General features: G+C 41.3%; 1 pseudogene across 1 annotated transcript in view; it reads right to left on the bottom strand.

The window, feature by feature from the left end:
- Positions 1-2,457: 2,457 nt before the first annotated feature.
- Positions 2,458-21,354, bottom strand: part of LOC307103842 (large ribosomal subunit protein eL28-like) — a 60,084-nt pseudogene continuing 41,187 nt past the window's right edge. The window contains exon 5 of the transcript XR_013815262.1: positions 2,458-4,601. The product of XR_013815262.1 is annotated as a large ribosomal subunit protein eL28-like (transcript). The remainder of the gene's footprint in view (positions 4,602-21,354) is intronic.

The following is a 21,354-nucleotide window of genomic DNA, read 5'->3' on the forward strand; positions in this document are numbered from 1 at the left end:
CCGCCTGTGAGTTTTTAAGATAAGATTTCTATATGGAATTGATAGAAGGATAAGGTTAAGATTATTAATTTTGTAAGAAAAAGTGAACCTTCAGGAAAGATCAATCAAAAACAGTGTTCCTGGGAATTTAGAAAAAAATTAGAACATATAAAGCCCATTTTTTCCTACCAAGCAATGAGGTACGTGTCTTCCTCCATCACTTCCTTTTGCACAGGCAGTGGTTTTACTCGTACAGATACAAACTGGATCTTTCATTGAGGCAGGAATGGGCAGGCCAGTATCGCCTGCTGGTTTGGGGTCAGGATCCTTAGAGTTGGAGGGGAACTTAGAATTCCTTTCACTTATTCATAGGGATCGGTGACACAGAGAAGTTAAGTGACTTGCCTAAGATCACACAGCTAATAAACCAGAATTAAATCAAGTCTTTTTGAGCCTAAGAAGTGTCCAAGCTGCTATATCAGACCATCTGTACTTCCTAGTCTCACTGCTTCTATTGGTCAATTAGGAATTAATAAAACTGCCCTGGCTGGTTTGGCTTAGTGGGTAGAGTGTCGATCTGTGGACTGAAGGGTCCCAGGTTCGATTCCGGTCAAGGGCACATGCCTAGGTTGCGGGCTCAGCCCAACATGCAGGAGGCAGCCAATCAATGATTCCCTCTCATCATTGATGTTTCTATCTCTCTCTCCCTCTCTCTTCCTCTCTGAAATCAATAAAAATATATTTTTTTAAAAAAGAATGAATAAAACTAATTCTTTAAAATTGTATATATCTCTCTCAACTTGGACAAAATTAGATGTCAGAAGGAAAAGTGATAGCAGCCATGCTTCGGCACAGACAGCAAGCACAAAGTCTGAGAGTCTGCCTGAGTGGACAAAGGGCTGTGGCACAAGCCTTTGATGACAGGCTGTCAACAGAGGCCGAGGCTCAGAGTGCCAGCCAACCAGGCACAACCTCTTCCCTCGCAGTCACTGAATGGCTGAGTCACACCTTCCCCTCCCAGCCACTCCAGCTTCATCTGAAGGGTGTGGTGAATATTCCTTAAACCGAAGACTCGGCCTCACTTTTTTTCCAGAGAAAGTGAAAGACCAAAGGGATTTGCTGGTTCTTTCAACGCCTTACAAAATCTATGTGTCTTAGGCCAAACTCATAAGTATTATACCACATATGATAATGTTAGTTTTTGCTTTTGTTTTTGTGTGTTTTTTTTAATGTCCTAAGGAAGCCCTACGGCCTTCACATGCATTTTCAAATAATGCCCAGTTCTTAAGATCACCTTCTAAGCCCTGTTTGTTCAAAGTCATTTTGCTCATACTGTCATTATTTCAGAACTTGACTTTCACGTTATAAAAATTAGACAACAGGCAATCCGTGAAGTCGTCTAGGTGTGACGATGCAATGTCTTCACACCTCTACCAGGCCCCTTCTCTGACGGCCAGGGCAGGTCCTAGGGTTCAATGTTCTGAAGTGTGAGCTTTGGTTCCTGGCACATTGAGAGCATGTCACATCTGCTCTCTCCCCCAACCTCAGCTTCCGGGATGTCCCATGTCTCAGGCTAATGACAACGTAATTAATTTATTTTATCAGTTCTTACTGTTGCTTGAAAAATATCTCACGGAGTAGATAACATATTGAAGAAGGCACAAAGCCCCTCCTTTTCTCCAGCTCAGTGACAACGAGAAGTCACTCCGCCCATCTGCACTCTGGAAGATGCCAATGCTCCGAGCCCTTCCATACTTTCTTCCTTAACTCACTATGCATTCTGGAAACACATCACACCAGAATTAATTCTCATTCCTCTCCCAGTCTCACAAAAACCTTGGGGACAGAAGTGTCTGACAAGGAAAGTCTTCAATAAACAAATAAAGCAGGCCTGTTTTTAAGTTCTCAATTCATTAAGCAGCAGATATCACATTCAAACGGTAATGAAATTAGGTTCCCCCCCTTCCATCACTCTACTGAAAGCCATTAGTAGTTGCAAATTGATTAGACTAAATTGTCTCATCACATTTTCTGTACCACAATCTAGGAAATGTAAGGTTGCAGGGGTAGAGAGTGAAGGCACGTGTGCCATGGGAGAGGGTCCATGCCCCCTTGGCATGCGGGATTTTTCTGCCAAAAAATGGGTAATTCCGTGGGGTTCATGGAAGGAAGAGGTGACAGACCCAAGGGTTTTGCATCAAACTTGCTTATGTGTATAACTAACACACCCACTTTTGCTCATTACATAAACCTATCAGCTGCTATTGTGTTTTTTTTTAATCTTCATTGTTCAGATTATTACAGTTGTTCCTCTGTTTTTCCCCCATAACTCCCCTCCACCTGGTTCCCACCCCACCCCACCCCATGCCCTTACCCCCCCACACACTGTCCTCATCCATAGGTGTATGATTTTTGTCCAGTCTCTTTCCACACCCCCAACACCCCTTTCCCCCCGAGAATTGTCAGTCCACTCCCTTTCTATGCCCCTGATTCTATTATATTCACCAGATTATTCTGTTCATCAGATTTTTTATTCACTTGATTTTTAGATTCACTTGTTGGTAGGTATGTATTTGTTGTTCATAATTTTTATCTTTTTCTTCTTCTTCCTCTTCTTACAGAATACCTTTCAGCATTTCATATAATACTGGTTTGGTGGTGATGAACTCCTTTAGCTTTTTCTTATCTGTGAAGCTCTTTATCTGCCCTTCAATTCTGAATGATAGCTTTGCTGGGTAGAGTAGTCTTGGTTGTAGGTTCTTGCTATTCATCCCTTTGAATATTTCTTGCCATTCCCGTCTGGCCTGCATAGTTTCTGTTGAGAAATCTGTTGACAGTCATATGGGTGCTCCCTTGTAGGTAACTAACTGTTTTTCTCTTGCTACTTTTAATATTCTCTCTTTGTCTTTTGCTCTTGGCATTTTAATTATGATGTGTCTTGGTGTGGTCCTCTTTGGATTCTTCTTGTTTGGGGTTCTGTGCGCTTCCTGAACCTGTAAGTCTATTTTTTTCACCAGGTGGGGGAAGTTTTCTGTCATTATTTCTTCAAATAGGTTTTCAGTATCTTGCGCTCTCTCTTCTTCTGGCACCCCCATAATTCAGATGTTGGTATGCTTGAGTTGTCCCAGAGGCTCCTTACACTATCTTCATATTTTTGGATTCCTTTTTCTTTTTGCTTTTCCAGTTGGGTGTTTTTGCTTCTTTGTATTTCAAATCTTTGACTTGATTCTTGCGATCCTCTAGTCTGCTGTTGGATCTCTGTATATTATTTTTTATTTCAATCAGTGTATGCTTGTTGGTCCTTTTTCGTATCCTTGAGGGTCTCACTAAATTTATCAGCCTTTTCTAGAAAATTCTTGAAAAACCTTATAACCGTGGTTTTGAACTCTATATCCAGTAGTTTACTTTCCTCCATTTCTTTCATTTGTGACCTGTTTCTTTGTCTCTGCATTTTGGATGCTTCCCTGAGTTGATAGAATGGCTTTGTGTGCTAGGTGTCCTATAGGGTCCAGTGGCTCAGCCTCCCCAATTACCTGAGGTGGACACTCTTGGTGCACCCCTTTGTGGGCTGTGTGCACAGTCTTGTTGTAGTTAAGCCTTGATTGTTGTTGGTATCACTGGGAGGAATTGACCTCCAGGCCAATTGGCTGTGAGGATCAGCTGTGTCTATGATGGGAGAACTTCTGTGCTGGAGACACCCTTATGAGGCAAGACTTGCTTCAGTGGGGTTTTGGTGCTCACTGAGTCTGCCCCCTGAGTGTGTCCCTTATGGATCTGAGGAGTTGTAATCTGGATGGTCCTACTCTGACCTCTGGGTACACTGGCTCTTAGATCTCCAAGGAGGTGCTAATTTAGCTTCTGCATGAGGCTACCCAGCAGGAGCTACAGAGAGATCTGCAGATGCCTCTTCTTTGTGTGGGTTTTGGAGGTGCCCAGATGAGGCCCAGCTGTGAAGCAATGCAAGCTGCTGTGGGGCCTTGGGCCTTATTTTGGATGTTCTGGGTCTCTCTGACTCAGCTGCAGTTTGATAGGTAAGTTTAGATTTCAAAGGACCAGGCCATTCACATGCAAAAGCCTCTGCGCACAGCTTGAATGGGGCAGAGTCTCAGGGTGGAGCAAACAGCAATGGCTTCCCATCAGCCCTGCCCTAAGAGGTCCCTGGGTCTCAGTGTCCTGCGGTAATCACTGCAAGCACCTCTGAGAGAATGCCTCCCTCGAGTTCCGCCCACTGCCAGACAGACCAGTTTCTCCCCATATGAGTCTGGGTCCCCAGAGTCTCGCCAGGAACTGGAGTTCAGAGCAGTTGGGAGCTTGTGTCTCCCTGTGGCTTGAAAAAGCCAGCCGCGTACTCAGTTGCCAGCCCTCTACGTGCGCATGCATGCCTCTGTACCTCTGCCTTCCGCAGCTCCTCTGAGTCTCAGTGTGCTTTTCTCTTTCCTTCTAGTTGTAGAATTTCCACTCAGCCAGTCTTCCTGTGGTTCTGGATGATGTCCGTTTTGTCTTTTAGTTGTAGTTTTGAAGTTGTGTGAGGCAGCAAGTTCAGGTGTTTACCTATGCCGCCATCTTGGTTTCTCCGCTGCTATTGTTTCTTGACCATTTCTTTAGCCAGCATCTCCCACTTCCTATGTTAAACACAACCAAACAAATAACAGAATAAAGTTGTGTTCAACCCCCATAGTTGTTGTGTTTTTGTATCTACTTTCTCTGAAGATATATGGATAACAGCCATATACTGTGTATAGTTATAGAGAAATGCTCACTGGTCTCTAGGCTTTGCCTCTGAAGAGCATTTCTACTGCCTCAACATTTTAATATTTTATTATTGTTTATATAAAAAAAACCTTAAATTGTAAATGCTTAAATATGACTCACCATTTGCTGAATCTACAAGAAACTAATGTGTGTTTTTTTGTTTGTTTTTATTTCTGCTTCAGAGACAAGAAAATAAGATATTAGGTGGCAAGCAAAATTAATATTCTTCCTGAATCCTATTTCTCAGCTTCCTAAGAGGCAGCACAAAGAAGGAAGAACATGGGCTTCTCTTTCTCAAAAGCAGATGATCCTGGGTCCCAGTCCAGTCTTGCCCAGCCTTTCACCAGTTGTGTGACTTTGGGCAAGTACTTAACTCCTCTGGGACTCCATTATTTTCACAGTCAATGTACTTACTTTATGAAAAGTCAATAGGGAAAACTGTGGGAAAGATTTAGCATCATATTAATAGATGATAGCAATTACTATTAGACCCAAAGCAGTCAAGGAGGCAGAGCTTCTATACATAGCTGGTTCAGTCACTCTGTTGAAATTGGCTGGCCTTCCATGAAAAGCTGGGGTCTCAACCAACTACTTTTAGTTCAAGCATTTAAAGAGATCATTTTGACCCCATTCAAAGGCACTTCTTATCATCCTCTATGAAAGTAGAAAAATAGAAAACAACACATCCAGAATACAATGTCTTTTTTATATAGAAGAATTAAATATATTGTTTTTGTAATAGATATTGTTGGTTTCCTTCACACACACAAAAAAAAAAAAAGTATCCATTCCCACCTCATCTCAATTTCAGTCATGAAGATTAGATACCAACCTACTCCATTTCCAGGGTGGATCCTGGTTCTGTGACAGTTTAATTATTGGTTCAGGGGTGAGTACATAACCCAAACTAAATTAATTATAGGGATGTCCTGGATTTTGTTAAATTGTTGAGGAAAGAGGAATTTTCTCTTCCTCTGGGAAAGTATCCTTGCCCATGGAAAGCCATTCCTACTCTGAGGAAATCCAAACTGAGGATGAAGCCAACAACCAGAGCAAGGCAAAGCCACAGTTATCTCAGAAAAACAGAGTTGGAGAGCTCATCAAAGCAGTCCTAAAGCTTACTGGAATGGGCTCTTCAACTTCTTGAGTCAATAAATGTCTTTACATCCATATAAAATTGGGGTATGTGATATGTGTTGCCTAACATAGTGTAACTGTTATGGCTTTATTGTTATGACTATTATATCACCACTCTTTACCAAGGGTTGATGTATAAAATGCCATTGTATATGTGTCTGCAATTTCTGGAAAACCAGTCTTGAAAACATTATGATACTATTGCCCTTTAAACCTGAATCCACATGGTGAATTTACCCTTTGAATATAATCTCAGAGAGGAATTACTCTCACTTTTACACAATCAACATGCCCTTTTTTTTTCAAACTATGATCTGTACTCCAACATAATTTCCTTTTTGCCTGAACTGTCTAGAAAAGCAGAGATACATAATGTTGGCAGGTTTGGTCATGAGAACTGCAGGGACCTTGGCAATGTGTGAAAATGAGAAGATAGAGGTAACTGAGAACACACTTAACAGGGTCCCCAAAAGCACCTGCATCAGGGAGCAGCATGACTCCTGGACACGCTAAGGAAGACAGAAGGTTGAGATGGGTAATAAGTATGCTCAAAGGTTTAGAACAGCTTGGACAGAATCAAGCACATAGTAGGCCCTTCATAAATAACAGTTCCATCCTAGCAGCATTTCTAAAAATGTAGCAAGAGAATCACCTGCATCAGATTAACTTGTAGAGTATGACAGAGTGGCTGAGAATGCTGATTCCTGGGCCTCAACCTAGACCTATTAAATCTCATTTTGGGTGGCCTTGGGAAATCTGCACATCTAAGAGTTCCTCAACTGAATCTCAGGTATCCTAAATTTCCTAAAGGTCCCTGCCCATAACACTGACCCAGAGCACTTTTTAATATACAGGCCATAGTGATCCATCCCAGAACTCATGAATTAGAATCCTCAGGGGAAGGATCTGGGGATATTCATATTTAACAAGCACCCCAGAAATTCTTATGATTAGTTCATTTAGAAAAAGCTCCCTGGAAGATACTAGGCATCCATTGGCAGAACAGTCCAGTGGCTCTCCCAGCAGATCTGCTGGGCAGTAGAGAAGTCCAGGGAAATGACATATAGCACTGGGAAATACTAAGTCATCAGATCCAATGTCCCTCAAGATGGTGAACATCTGTACATTTTCCATCCCTGCTGATGGGCCATTTGCCCAAAGCTGGGCAAGCCAAAGCCAGGTGAGATGAGGCACTTGCCTTCAGTGACTCTCAGACCCTATACTCCTCACTCTTATCATTGGGTCTCAACTGTGGCTGATTTAAGTCCCCTCAGGAGGTTTAAATAAAAACTTGATGCAAGGCTCCAACTCATATGAATTAAATCAGAATGGCAGGGGCAGGAGACATTGGCATTGTTTATTATACTCTCCATCTCCCATCTTTTTAAAGTAAATTTATTGGCGTAACGTTGGTTAATAATATTATATAAGTTTTAGGTCTATAATTCTATAATACCTGATCTGTATATTTCACTGTGTGCTCACCAACCAAAGTCTAGTCTCCTTCCGTCACCATATATTTCACCCCTTTTACCCTCTTTATCCTCCTCCCATCCCCAAGTGCAGCTGGCTGGGAAACACTGCAAGTGATTACCACTCTCAGTGGCCCTGCCTCAGCATTTTTATTTAAAAAAAAAAAACTCTTTAACTGTTGTTGTGAATTGGTGTGGGAATACTTTAAAAGTTTAATTGACTTGCCCCTGGCTGGTGTTGCTCAGTGGTTGGAGCATTGTCCCATGCCCCAGAAGGTCATGGGTTCAATTCCCCATCAGGGCACATACCTAGGTTTCAGGTTCAATCCCCAGTTGGGCACATCCAATCAACGTATCTCTCTTACATCAATATTTCTCTACCTCTCTCTATCCATCCCTTCCTCCCTCTCTTAAATAAAATTTAAAAATAAATAAATATTTTAAAAGTTCAATTGACTTGTTAATTAAATCAACCAAAGAGTTCATTTTCAAAATATCCAACATATAGATGGGCAGGCTTTTTTAAAAATCCTTCCTCAGTAATCTTACCTAATAATAGACAAACATGTAAACTGACCGTACCTCCGCTATGCCACCAGCCGATCAGGAGTGATATGCAAATTAACCCAACAAATATGGCAGTTAATTTGCATACTCAGCCACCAAGTGACCAGAGCGGGATGCTTGCATCATCGCCATGGTGATGATGCAGGCGTTCTGCCCCACCCCCGGTCTCTCAAGGCCTCTGGCAGCATGGGAAGTAGGGGCCGGAGCAGAAAGAGGCAGCTTCGAGACCTGAGCAGAAAGGGGCTGGGCCAAAGAAGAAGGGCGGTGCTGGCAGCCAGGGAAAGGAAAGCCCATTCTAGCACGAATCTTCATGCATCAGGCTTCTAGTTCTATATAATAAAAGCCTAATATGCTAAATGCCCGGTCGTCTGATTGGCCATTCAACCAATCAAAGCATAATATGCTAATGATATGCTAAGGCTGCTCAACCGCTCCCTATGATGTGCACTGACTATCAGGGGGCAGACGCTCCAACCAGTAGGTTAGCTTGCTGCTGGGATCTGGCCAATCTGGACTGAGTGAGATGAGCCGGACACACCCTGGAGCCCTCCCACGGTCCCTCCCTGGCTGGCCAACCTCCACATCCCTTCCTGGCCCCCATGCACCGGAGGGGTCCCTCAGCCTGGCCTGCACCTTCTCGCAATCCAGGACCCCTCGGGGGATGTCAGAGAACTGGTTTTGGCCTGATGGCAGAACAACCGGTAGCTATGATGTGCACTGACCACCAGGGGGCAGATGCTCAACGCAGGAGCTTCCTCCTGGTGGTCAGTGTGCTCCCAGAGGGGGAGCACTACTCAGCCAGAAGCCAGGCTCATGGCTGTTGAGTGCAGCTGCGGTGGCGGGAGCCTCTCTGGCCTCTGCTGGCAGCACTAAGGATGTCCAACTGCTGGCTTAGGCCCACTCCCCGGACTCAAGAGGGTGCAGGCCGGGCTGAGGGACAACCCCCTACCCCAGTGCAAGAATTTCGTGCACCGGACCTCTAGTGAAATATAAATCATAAGGATTTCTAGATCCAGAATTATGAATGTGCTTACCTCTTTAGTATTTAGTATTCAGTATTTATCATTCCTAGAGAGTGAGAAAGGACATTTACTAAACACTAAGAGGTAGATCCTTAACCTTTCATTTGACTGATGTCTTTACCCTCTGTAGACTTTGGTCATGTACAAGTGAAGCCACCCTTACTCAGGAAGTGCTCCAGGCACCTTGGATTGTACAAGAGAGAGTGCACTGTAGAAGGTTTAGGATCGCCTTTTCCCTCACAATAAAATATCTTTTTTAATGAAAACAGTGAACAAAGAACCCTATAGGTAAAAGTTTCTCATCACAATGTGGATCCTTAGGAGTAAAACTCAAGATCAGTACTTTGAAATAACACTAAAGAGAAATTTAGTGTTTCTAACAGCATCTCTCTAAGGCCCTTACTAATGGCACACACTCAACATGAGCCTACTCTTTTACCAGCTGGCTTCTCAGCCCCACCACACAGCAGTCAAAGTACTGAAGGATTCGTGAGTCAAATGGAAGGTCTATGGAAAGGTTTGTTGGGGGGAAATTAATGAAACCAACCCAACTATAGTAGGAAAAAATGAGCTCTTGGGAAATAGAGCAGAAAATTATTTAGATGACTGTGTACTTGACAAATTGTTTATAGACAAATAGAGCCTGGATGTGGTTGAAAGAACATTGGAATTAGTGACCAGTCCTAAGACCCAGATCCAGCCACAAAGTATTGTCCCTGTGACCTCAAGCAAGCCTCTGAATCCTTCTGAATCTCATTTTTCTTATCTGAGAAAGGGGGATGATTGTACCTAGCTCATTAGATTGTAATATAGGTAAAACATAATAATAATAACACATAAGAAAGTCCTTTGAAAATTGTCTTTGCTATACAAATGTAGGATGTTATCGTGATTCCATGGCATAACAGCAAATTGTAAAAGAAGGCATGCCTGTGTGCATAAATTACAGTAGGGCATCTAGAAATGATATATATCCCATGTTGTGAAAACATTTAGCTGAGAACTTTGAGTAATTAGGTACTCCATAGCAAATTGAAGGACACGAAGACCTTGGAGAAGGTTCAGAAAAGAGCCACAGAGATGATTAAAGAGATTGAAAATCAAAACCATGCTCAGAAAAGGTTAAAAGAACCAGTTCATTCTGCTTGGAGAAGACGAGTCTACCGGGTAATTTAATAATTGTTTACAAGCACATGCAGCCTGGTGTCCAGCTGTTCTTTCCAACAGACAGAGGAGAAGAAAGTATCATAGACCCTTAGCACTGGCAGATTTGGCATGTGAGGTTTCAAATAATTGTGCATGGCTCTGACAGTTCATGACATGTAATAATTTGTAATTTTTCTAAGCCACAAATTCTAACCACAGGTGTGTGAATGAAACCCATTAGTTTGTCAGTGACTAAGTCTGTCCAACCACCCAACATAGAAATCTCAATGGGAATATATTGTTCTCCACTAATTGCCATTCACACAGTAATTTTCATACATAGCAATAATAATGGCTACCCTTGAGTGTTTACTATGTACCAAGCAGTTTTTGCTAAGAGTAATATGGGAATTGTTTCATTAATGGAGAAGGAAAATGAGGCATGAATAAGTTAAGAAATCTGCCCAAGGTCACCCAGAGAAACCAGAACTAAATTCTTAATTTCTATAGCTAACTTTGTTTCTTTGTGAAAAATGACCCTCAAAATAAAGTCACCAATCAGTGCTGGTAAGAACAATAAAGGTCAAATGAAGAAATCAAATAAAGTGATGGTTCTTACCAGAAACCAAAAATGTTATTGAATTTTGGTGTAGCTGGTATTTATGACACAAACTAGACCACCACAGATTTTGACATTCCACCTGCTATTATTTTTGCACATTTGGAGATTTTCTATATCTGCAGGCTTTATCCAGCCTTCTTAGTCTAATTCAAGTGGATTCTAATCATCTTCCTGCCAATGTTTGTCTAGGATGCTCTCTCTTTTTCCTACAGCAGTCTGTACTTGCTGTCTATAAAAGAGAATTAAGTCAACATCACATAACTTCCTGCTTTTTTTCTATTTCACACCTGCCCCTATTCTCATTGTTTTCCATTATCTGATTACAGTGCATGAGCTTTCTGAGTAAATTCTTCAGTTCTTTTTCAGCGTCTGAGATGAACCAAGACTGAGTGTTGTTAGTCTGTGAGTTGGTACTGTGGTAAGTGCCAAGGGAATTCTGTGCTAGGTTGAGTTCTTAACCTGAGAGGTTTTAGAAGTAAACCCACTCGGAGTGGAAATTAGATCAAACCCAAGAGAAAGTCAAGTCCAAGACAAGAAACTCAATATCCTGATGCCAACAGTGAGAAGCCACCATCAGGAAATGAGGCAAGAAGCCAGAAGTCAAGGAGAAATAGATGGAGGTGGATAAGAAAAACTAATAGGATTTGCCACACTGACCTCAACAAAACAAACGATGACAAGACTCATTCATATTGGGACACATGGCATGGAGGTAGCTTGCCAATTTAAAAGCACAGAATTGGCCAAGGCTTATGTCCTATTTGTCTGGAAGGGCAGACGATGACAAACACTATCTCAATACAATGTGCCCTTCTACTATAATAGTAAACACTCTGGAATCACAGAGAAAGAGTCCTCAGAGTAATCTTGTTGGAGAAGATGAGGCTCAGACTGAGTTTTAAGAGAGAACTAAGAAACAGAAAGAAAGATATTCTGGGGGGGGGGGGGGGGGAAGCATATGCAAGGACTCCCTACGTTGGTCCTATAGGGGATAAGAAAAGCCAAAGGTCAGTGTGACAGACATTTTAGGGAACATAAACTTTATGATGTGGCATAGATTTAGAAGATCGAGGCTAAAAGCCTAAGCAAAGGTACAGAGGCGGGTGTAAGTAAACTTGCTTAACCAACAGCCAAAGTCAGCCTGGCATAAGAGAAGATTCTGGATGCTGAAATGGGAAGCCTTGACAATAAGCAAGAGGGAGCGACTGAATAGAGGAATCCCACAACCTAGAAAATTTACCAGGTGAGCGTACACACTATGGACTTCGAGGGAGATGCTGTTGGCAAGGAGGACGACTAGGAAGTCAGTCACCCAATCACTGGCCAGAGCGGGAACTGTAAAACTATTTTTTTAATCCAAAGGCAATACAATAAAACAATGACAAAAAGGCCTAGAAAGAGTTTGCAAAAAGTAAAAGTAAAAAAGTCAATGAAACCAAGAGGGTTCCTTGAGCTCCTAGGAGAATTAAATACAACTGGGGACAGAGCAGCCAGTGTCCTGATGTCTTCTGATTGGAGGAAAGAGAGGACTGAGGAGGAAATTATGGGTGTTCCCCACCCCAGAATGCAAGGGTAGACTGCCCCTGGACAGTGAACGGTTTGTCCAGTGGCCTACATGCCCATGCCCTCTTGCTTTGCTGCCTATAATAATATCATTAGAAATTATATTATCTTGTTCAATTAACATTTGACAAAGGAGGCATGGACATATAATGGGGTAAAGATATTCTTTCAATAAATGGTGCTGGGAAAATTGGACAAATATGTGCAAAAACATAAAACTAGACCACCTTCCTACACCATACACAAGAAAAAACTCAGAGTGGATTGAAGACTTAAATGCTAGACTAAAAACCATAAAAATCCTAGAAGAAAACATAGTCAGTAAAATCTCATACATTTCTCATATAGCACCATTTTTTCTGATATATCTCCTAGGGCAAAGGAAACAAAGAAAAATAAACAAATGGAACTACATCAAACTAAAAAGGTTTTGTACAGCAAAGGAAACCATCAATAAAATTAAAAGACAACCCACTGAATGGGAGAACATACTCACCAATGATACATCTGATAAGGGGTTAAAATCCAAATTTATAAAGAACTTATAAAACTCAACACACATACACACACACACACATAATCCAATTTTTAAAAATGGGCAAAGGACCTGAATAGACACTTCTCCAAAAAGGACATACAGATGGCCAATAGACATATGGAAAGATGTTCAATGTCACTAATCATTGAATAAATGCAAGTTAAAACCACAATGAAATGTCACCATGCACCTGTCAGAATGACTATCATCGACAAATCAACAAAAGACAAGTGCTGGCGAGGATGTGGAGAAAAGGGAACCCTAATACACTGCTGATGGGAATGCAGACTGGTGCAGCCACTGTGGAAAACAGTATGGAGTTTCCTCAAAAAAATTAAATATGGAACTGCCATTTGACCCAGTGATCCCACTTCTAGGAATATATTCTAAGAATCCAGACACACCAATCAGAAAGAATATATGCATCCCTATATTCATTCAGTGTTATTTACAATAGCCAAGATATGGAAGCAACCCAAGTACCCATCAATAGATGAATGGGTAAAAAAGCTGTGGTGCATTTACACAATGGAATACTACTCGGCCGTAAAAAAAAAAAAAAAAAGGAAATCTTACCTTTGGTGACAACAGGATGGACCTGAAAAGTATTATTCTGGGGGAGATAGAAGAAGGTAAAGGAGGGATAAATGATGATGGAAGAAGACTTGACTGGAGGTAGTGAACACACAATACAATATACAGGTGAAATATTATAGAATAGCTGAAACCTATATAATTTTATTAATAAACTAGAGGCCCAATGCACAAACTTTGTGCACTTGGGGGGAGGTTCCCTCAGCCCAGCCTGTGCCCTCTCGCAGTCCAGAAGCCCTCAGGGGATGTGCGACTGTCAGCTTAGCCCCACTCCCCGTGCAGACCTAAGCTGGCAGTTGGACATCCTTAGCGCTGTCACAGAGGCCGCTGTGCTCGCCAACCATGAGCCAGGCTTCTGGCTGAGTCGCGCTCCCCCTGTGGGAGCACACTGACCACCAGGGGACAGCTCCTGCATTGAGCATCTGCCCACTGGTGGTCAGTGCACATCATAGCAACCAGCCGTTTTGCCGTTCAGTCAATTTGCATATTAGCCTTTTATTATATAAGATGTCACCTCAATAAATTCAATAAATTTTTAAATGAAATTATATCATCAGATTATTTAGTTATCATTAGAAATGCAAGAGGCAGAAGAGTACAGTGCTAGAACCCATATTTTGAAACCACAGACCCAGGTTCAAGTGTGGGCCTTAGAAGTACTAGCTGAGACTTGATCATGTATCAGTTCCTTCAAAATAGAGATAACGCCACATGGGATTGTGTGAAGAGGAGCCAATATTATGTGTTGTGGGCAATCAAGTTACAGTCAAATTGTGGTGGTGGCTGGCCCCTTGTCTGCACCTGGACTGGAATTCTGGGCAGGACCCAGGCCAACCAACCAGACAGAAACACTAACCCAGTGAAGAATGCAATCCAAGCTCATAGCTGGAGTCCTCCTTGCTATGAGGGGAAGCTCAGATCTGTGGAGTCTTTCAGGAGCAAAACAAGTTTTCAGTAGGACTAATATTTGATACAGGTGATCTACAAACAGCAGGGAGGGTCTACACAGAAACAGGTGAAAGGCATGAAAAGTGCTTCAGAAAAAGCTTACAGGCACAATACAGTTGTGAAATTTTTTTTGTTTTTCCTGGCAGAAAATACTTAAAAATCAAATGAGTGGCAGACACATGTAACTATTTTATAGATACTTTAAAATATGATTAGGATTCCTTGTTTAGAACATGTCTACTTTATTTTCTAATAATGAAAACAGTATTGGCCAAAAGTTGAATTAATTTGTTCAAATATCAATGTGCTGTGAAATCCTCTTTACCCTAGAAAAGAGAATTTAAGAGCGCATCTCCAATCAAATTATGTGAAAATCTAGAAAAAGGGCCTAAGTAAATCCCCACTGCTATTACTGACCCCTCTTGTTTATCCACTTTGAGTTTATCCCCTGGAAGATTTCCCACTCCTGCCCCAAACTTCTAGGCTATTTCCTGCCATCATGAGTTTATGTACCACTGAGAAACACTAACATACTAGTATTTTAACAGATTTAACAAAACCTAATTAATAAGTTTTTTCTAAAAAGTAGATGCTGTCTTCCAATGCCAAATTGAAATCATTGTTTAATGTCTCTTTTTCTGATGACTCTCTCCCACCAGAATTCTCCTGCATTTAAAACAGAACAGGTGATGCCCAGCTGGTGTGGCTCGGTAGCTGAGTGTCAACCCATCAACCAGAAAGTCATGGTTCAATTCCTGGTCACGGCACTTGCCTGAGTTGCAGGCTCGATCCCCAGTACGAAGTGTGCAGGAGGCAGCCAATCAATGATTCTCTCTCATCATTGATGTTTCTATCTCTCTCCCCTTCTCCTTTCCTCTCTGAACCAATAAAAATAAATAAATAAAACAGGACAGGTGACACCTGTTCTCAGATTTCCCTCTATTGTCTCTACCCAGCAGACCCAAAACATTGCCCTTCTCCCTTAATTAGTTCACACTTTCAAACACCTTATTTGGACAAACCAAACCCTCTAGCACACAGTGCTTTGTGGGTGCAAGGGCTCCATAAATTATTTTCAAATGGCTGGTGATACCCTGGGCCTCTTCTGCCTCTTTTGTCTCATCTTTTTCCTTTCTTCCCCTCCAGCCACACTGGCCTCCTGTTCTTCAAACACAGAATTTCTACCTCAGGGCCTTTGCACTTTGTCCCCTTTGGCTCAAATGCCCTTACCTACAATATCCATATGGCTCATTCTCTAAGTTCCTTTAGTGTTCTTGGCATCTCACATTTAAGAGTGAGATCTTCCCCATCCACTGGATTCAATAAAGCAACATTGTCTCCTCCCCCCACTACCTCCCACCCCCAATCAGTCCAAACCTAACTTCCTTCCTTGCTGTATTTTTCTCCATAGACTTATCATAACTGATATTTACATATTTCACTTGTTTATTTGTTTATTGTCAGACTCTTCCATGTAAGCTCCACGAAGGCAATCTTTTTGCATATTTCCTTCACTATAGTATCAGGAGTCCTTAGGATAATTCATGGTACATAGGGGTCACCCAAGTAATATTTGAGTGAATGAATGAATGAATGTTTGAATGAGAAGAAAATTCAGTGTCAGAGTGAAATAAACAAGAAATTACTAACATGTCTTGGCTAGTTTCTTGGGGGAAATTCCTTCCTTCCTGAGACCTTCCATGTGCATGTACAAACAGCCAAGTAAAGGCTATTGTGAAATGAGGCTTTCCCATAAAGTATTTGAAACCTAGGCCCTCAGCAATGAAGTTTGCTGATACAACTTGATTATAAAATGGCAGTTCTGTTTAGACACCAGGAATATGCTTGAAATGCAACTGTCTGGTTGGTTTTTGAAAGGATTACTCAATAATATGTGAAAAAACTGGTTGTCCCTGATATGATAAGGCCACCAGCCCCTGTGATCTAACCTTCTTGATAAGAATGAGGATAACATTCAGCTGATTCCATTAAGGAGCCCTCTGACTGTCTCCCTACAAGAGCCTAAGGCAGCAGTACAGACAGACACTGTGGCAACTGAGGGACTAGCTCCCGGAAGTGCTGTCTCCCTTCCCCTGGGTAACAAAGACCTCTGCTTTCTCCAGGATCAACGCGCTGTGTGTGTGCTGGTCCTGTCTGCACCCATCCGTCACCTAGAGGGGAAAGGCACTGTAACTAACTCACCTAGAGGTCCCTGACACCTCCCGACTCTTTCCTTCCCCTACAAGTCTCAAGACAGATTTGTTTTATTCTTCGAGTCTATGTCTCTAGGCAAAGGTCTGTTCTCCCAAAGGAAAAAGAAAAAATGCTTCAGTTCTTCTCTGGAACTAGAAAATCAGTCCTTAGTCAAACTAAAACCAAAGGGATGTAGTCACGGTTGCCATAAGCTCAAAATAACATCAACAAATAGTTACTGAGTATGAGACACCGGGCTGCTTGACACAAAGGAAGAAAGGTGGGATATGAGCACTTCTTCCAAAGACATAAATTTCTAATCTGTATCAAAGCCAAGTCTAGTCATTCTTCATGCCCACCTGATCAACGGAGAAACCCAGGACAGGCTTCTGAGAGGACCCCAGCATTCTTGGATGAAATGGTAAATGAGACTTTTTAAATGATAGGCAAAATAGCGATAGACTCATAGATAGAGAGCAGGCAGACAGCTCCAGGGTGGGGGGCAGGGTTGAGAAAAAAATCAAAAAGGGAGAGAGAGGAACTCATGGACATGGACAACCGTGTGGTGATTGTAGGGGTGGGGGGGGGGGGGGTGGAGGTGGAAGAGGGCATAGATGGATAAATGGTGATGGAAAAAATAAAATTACATTTAAGATAATAAAAATAAATAAATAGAAAGATAAAATTGATGGGCAGATAAATCCAAAGCAATCAGAATAAAACTTTATAACCCAACAATGAGAGAACAATCCTTCTCTAGCTCCCAGGGAAAGTGGAGACAGGAGGAGGACAGAATACGTGCCCAGGCTGGGGACTCACCCTCAAGTCAAGGAGAGTCTGGCTATAATGGCCTCTCCCTCTGTAAGGACACAAGTTTGTGTTTGGTGAAGAATATTTTTAGTGAGATGCCAGGTAGTTCCACTTAAATTAAGCTCCACCTTCTGGAACTTTCTAAGCCTCTCACCTTTTCATTTTCCATTTTCTAACCCTGACAGGGGGATGTCCAATAAAGAACCAAGATAGAAAGTTAGGCAAGTTCATCAATATAATCATAAGGCTTTGTCTTGTATACGTTCCATTCTGAGAATCTGGGAGGCCTGAGCCTAGGCACAGATAGTGCCATTCTCCTGAGCAAACCAAGGTTGCCCTCCGGGGTCACCATCAAAATGGAACTAAGACTCTGGGAGTAGAAAATGATTGGAGCAAAAGGAGATGGGGAGAGTGGGGGGAATGCTTCCTATTTCCATCTGAGGCAAATTTATGGGGAAGTAATAAATGCTTTCCATCATTCTCAGGTATGTTCTGGATCAGGGGTTGCAAACTGTGGTTCACCACCAGTTTTTGTAAATAAAGTTTTATTAGATCACAGCCAGGATCGGTGTGTTCTGTACCATCTATGGCTGCTTGTGTGTTACTGGAGTAGAGTTGAGTAGTTGTGATGAAGGTCATATGGCCCACAAAACCAAATGTATTTGCTACCTGGCCCTTTACAAAGAAAGTTTGCTGACCTCTGGTTTCAAACATGAAAACGAATGCTGCCAGCTCACTCTGGACCTTTTGTCAGACGAGTAAGTTTATTCCGGGATTTTCAATTTTCTTACTTCCTGTTCCCCCTTTTTGAAAGTGCTTATATTTCCCCTGTCTCCTCTCTCCATTCCATCGGGGCTAGGCTTGTGTACTTGGAACCGCAGCCATCTGTGGAAATGGGTGACATGAAGGAGAGAGTAACCACCTTCTGTAAAAATGAAAAACAGTGTGAACATATTTTAAGAAAAGCAGTCTACTGCACTCTTTGGTAAACACTGAGAGTTTCTCTCTCAATGTCCTACGTTCAAGCAATACTCGTAATAATCTTCATAACATTATGTATCTCTGAATGATGTTTTCTTTTTTAAAAAATATTTTTTTATTTATTTCAGAGAGGAAGGGAGAAGGAGAGAGAGATAGAAACATTAATGATGAGAGAGAATCATTGATTGGCTGCCTCCTGCATGCCCCTACTGGGGATCAAGCCACAACCCAGGCATGTGCCTTTGACTGGAATCAAACCCAGGACCTTCAGTCTGCAGGCTGATGCTTTATACACTGAGCCAAACCAGCTAGGGCTGAATGATGTTTTCCTATTAAAATAAAAATAGCTAACATTTATTGAGCCCTTACACGATGTCAGTTACCATTCTAAGAGCTCTATGTGAACTATCCCATTGGATCCTCATATTAGTCCTAAGGACACTCAGCACACACAACATCACCATTTTACAGATGAGCAAACTGAGTAATAAATAAATCTGGGAGCAGGGTTTCAAACCTCTCCTGAGCTATACTCTTGACCACTATATTATACTATTCACCTTAAGAAAATATGAAAATAAACTTAATCCAAGATCTAAGAAAAAAGTAAATTCTTATAAGACATTCAATATTTAAGCATCTATCAAATGTTAATACCCAAGGCTAACTTGGAATAACAATATAAATTTTTTACTTACATAAATTATTCTATAATTTTTCAAATAAATATCTTCCATGATACTTTTTTAAAAATGTAACTTGAAGTAATTTTTATACACTCCTGAGTCTTTATTGGATTTTGATGTCTTCATTGGATTGGGAAGCATTTCAGGGTCATTCCTACTAAATTCAATATAAGACTATCATAAACTAATGATTTTCTTATTACATCTGAAATACAGACATAGAAGGCAAACAAGGCAAATGTAATTTTTTCCACCTTTTACTTATGTGTATTTGTTAAGATACTTGCAAAAACTCTGGAGCTCCCAGGAACAGCATCTCAGCATCAGCAGGCTTTTAATTATTGCACTTCAAAGGCTGTCGATTTATGAGAGACCTTCAAGTAGCAAGACTTTCTTTGTTCATGGACACACAAAAATAAGCTAAAAAATAGAACTCATTCATGATATTTAGATTAACGTCTTTGGAAGGAAAGTTTTTGAAGTTAGAACCAAACTCCTACATGATGAGGAATTGGCTCTGCTTCTGCCCCAAGTTCTTCTCCAGAGAATCTGACCCAAAAGTTTCCAATTATCCCACCAGAGAGTCTCCCTTCAATTTTAATCAACACCAACATGGCAGACTTTCATATCTGTGTCTGGTTTTACGACACATATAGTATGAAAAGATTTTTTAAAAACATGAACTTCTGGTTTCTGGTCCAGCATGTAAGGAATGTGGAAGTGTTCACTCTGTCCTAACAACAGGTAGAAAGCTGAACAAAACAAAAAATAAACAAATATGCTTAGATCTACCAGTGAAGTGAGGACACAGGGCAAACCTCTACCCTCACAATTGGAGAGACAGGCAAATACAGAGAACCACAACCTACCTGATGAGAAAAAGGCATGGGACACAGTGTTGGAGCAGGAAAACTGGAACTGTGATTGAGGAATTTCTGGAGGTTCAGTGTGGACAACCGATAGATAAAAACTTCACAGGGGTCCAATCATGGGGGAGCCCACACTTTTGTAAGTTTTATCTCCAGGAGTTCTACCAGGTCCTCATAGTAATATTGGGGGGGGGGGAGATGCTCTCTTGCTTCCATCAGGGGGAGGGAAAAGGAACCATTTTGAGATTTGCCAGAGCATTCTGTTCCTCTTAACAAGGCCTGCCTTGGGAAGAGGCTATTTTACCAGAGCCTAACCTATTTGAGTTTTACCAGAGCCTGCCCTGCCTGGGGAAAGGAAAATATACAACTTTAGTCAGTTCTAGCCTTCTATGTGGGGGAAGGAAAATATACAAATCCAGCTCCCGCCTGTCATCCTGTTCCACCTAAAGGGAGAAAAAGAAACTAAGAAGCACCAGTGAAGTTCACAGTTAAGGGGCACAGGCTCACCAAAAGGGTAACACCTCATCACAGGACTATAGAATTCTTCCCCTCCCCTACACCCTAGCTCTACTGTACATTACTAAAGGCCAACTCTCCATAGTTCTCTTTACCCAGGACATCATGTATGCCTTTCAACAAAAAATTACAAAGCATACAAAAAGGCAAAAAAGACAGTTTTAGAACCATAGTGAGATATGGCAAGAATATCAAAATTATCAAGCCAGGAATTTTTGAGAGCTGTGATTAACATGCTAAGAGTTGTGGTAGAAAAAGTAGGTAACATTCAAGAACAAATGGGTCATGTAAGTAGAAAAACAGAAATTCTAAAAATCAAAAATGTGAGAAATTAAAAATAACTATAACAGAAATAAAGAATGTCCTTAAAGTACTTATTAGTAGATTGAACACAACTGAGGAAAGAATATCTGAGCATAATAATATGACAATAGCCCTGGCTCAGCTGGTTGAAGTGTCGTCCCATACATTGAAAGGTTGTGGGTTTGATTCCTGGTCAGGGCACGTACCTAGGTTGCAGGTTTGATCTCTACTTGGGGTGCATACAGGAAGACAACCTATCAATGTTTCTCACATCGATGTTTCTTTATCTCTCTCTCTCTCTCTCACTCTCTCTCTCTCTCTCTCTTTCTCTCTCTTTCCTTCCTTTTCTCCTTCCCTCCCTCTCTCAATAAGCATGTCTTCAAATGAGGAAACTTCCAAAACTGAAAAAAAGGTGACTGAAAAGAATAGAACAAAATATAAAAGAATTGTTGAAGAGCTACAAAAGATGTAATATACATGTAATAGGAATACCAGAAAAGAAAGTGAGAAAGGAACAGAAGAAATAAATAAATTAAAATAAAATAAAATAAATAAAAAAGAAAGGAAGAGAATAAATATTTGAAGTAATAACAACTAAAAAATTTTCCCAGATTAATGTCAGACACCAGACCACATATCCAGGAAACTCAGAGAAC

This window comes from Cnephaeus nilssonii, assembly GCF_951640355.1.
Source record: "Cnephaeus nilssonii genome assembly, chromosome: 7".
NCBI lineage: Eukaryota > Metazoa > Chordata > Mammalia > Chiroptera > Vespertilionidae > Cnephaeus > Cnephaeus nilssonii.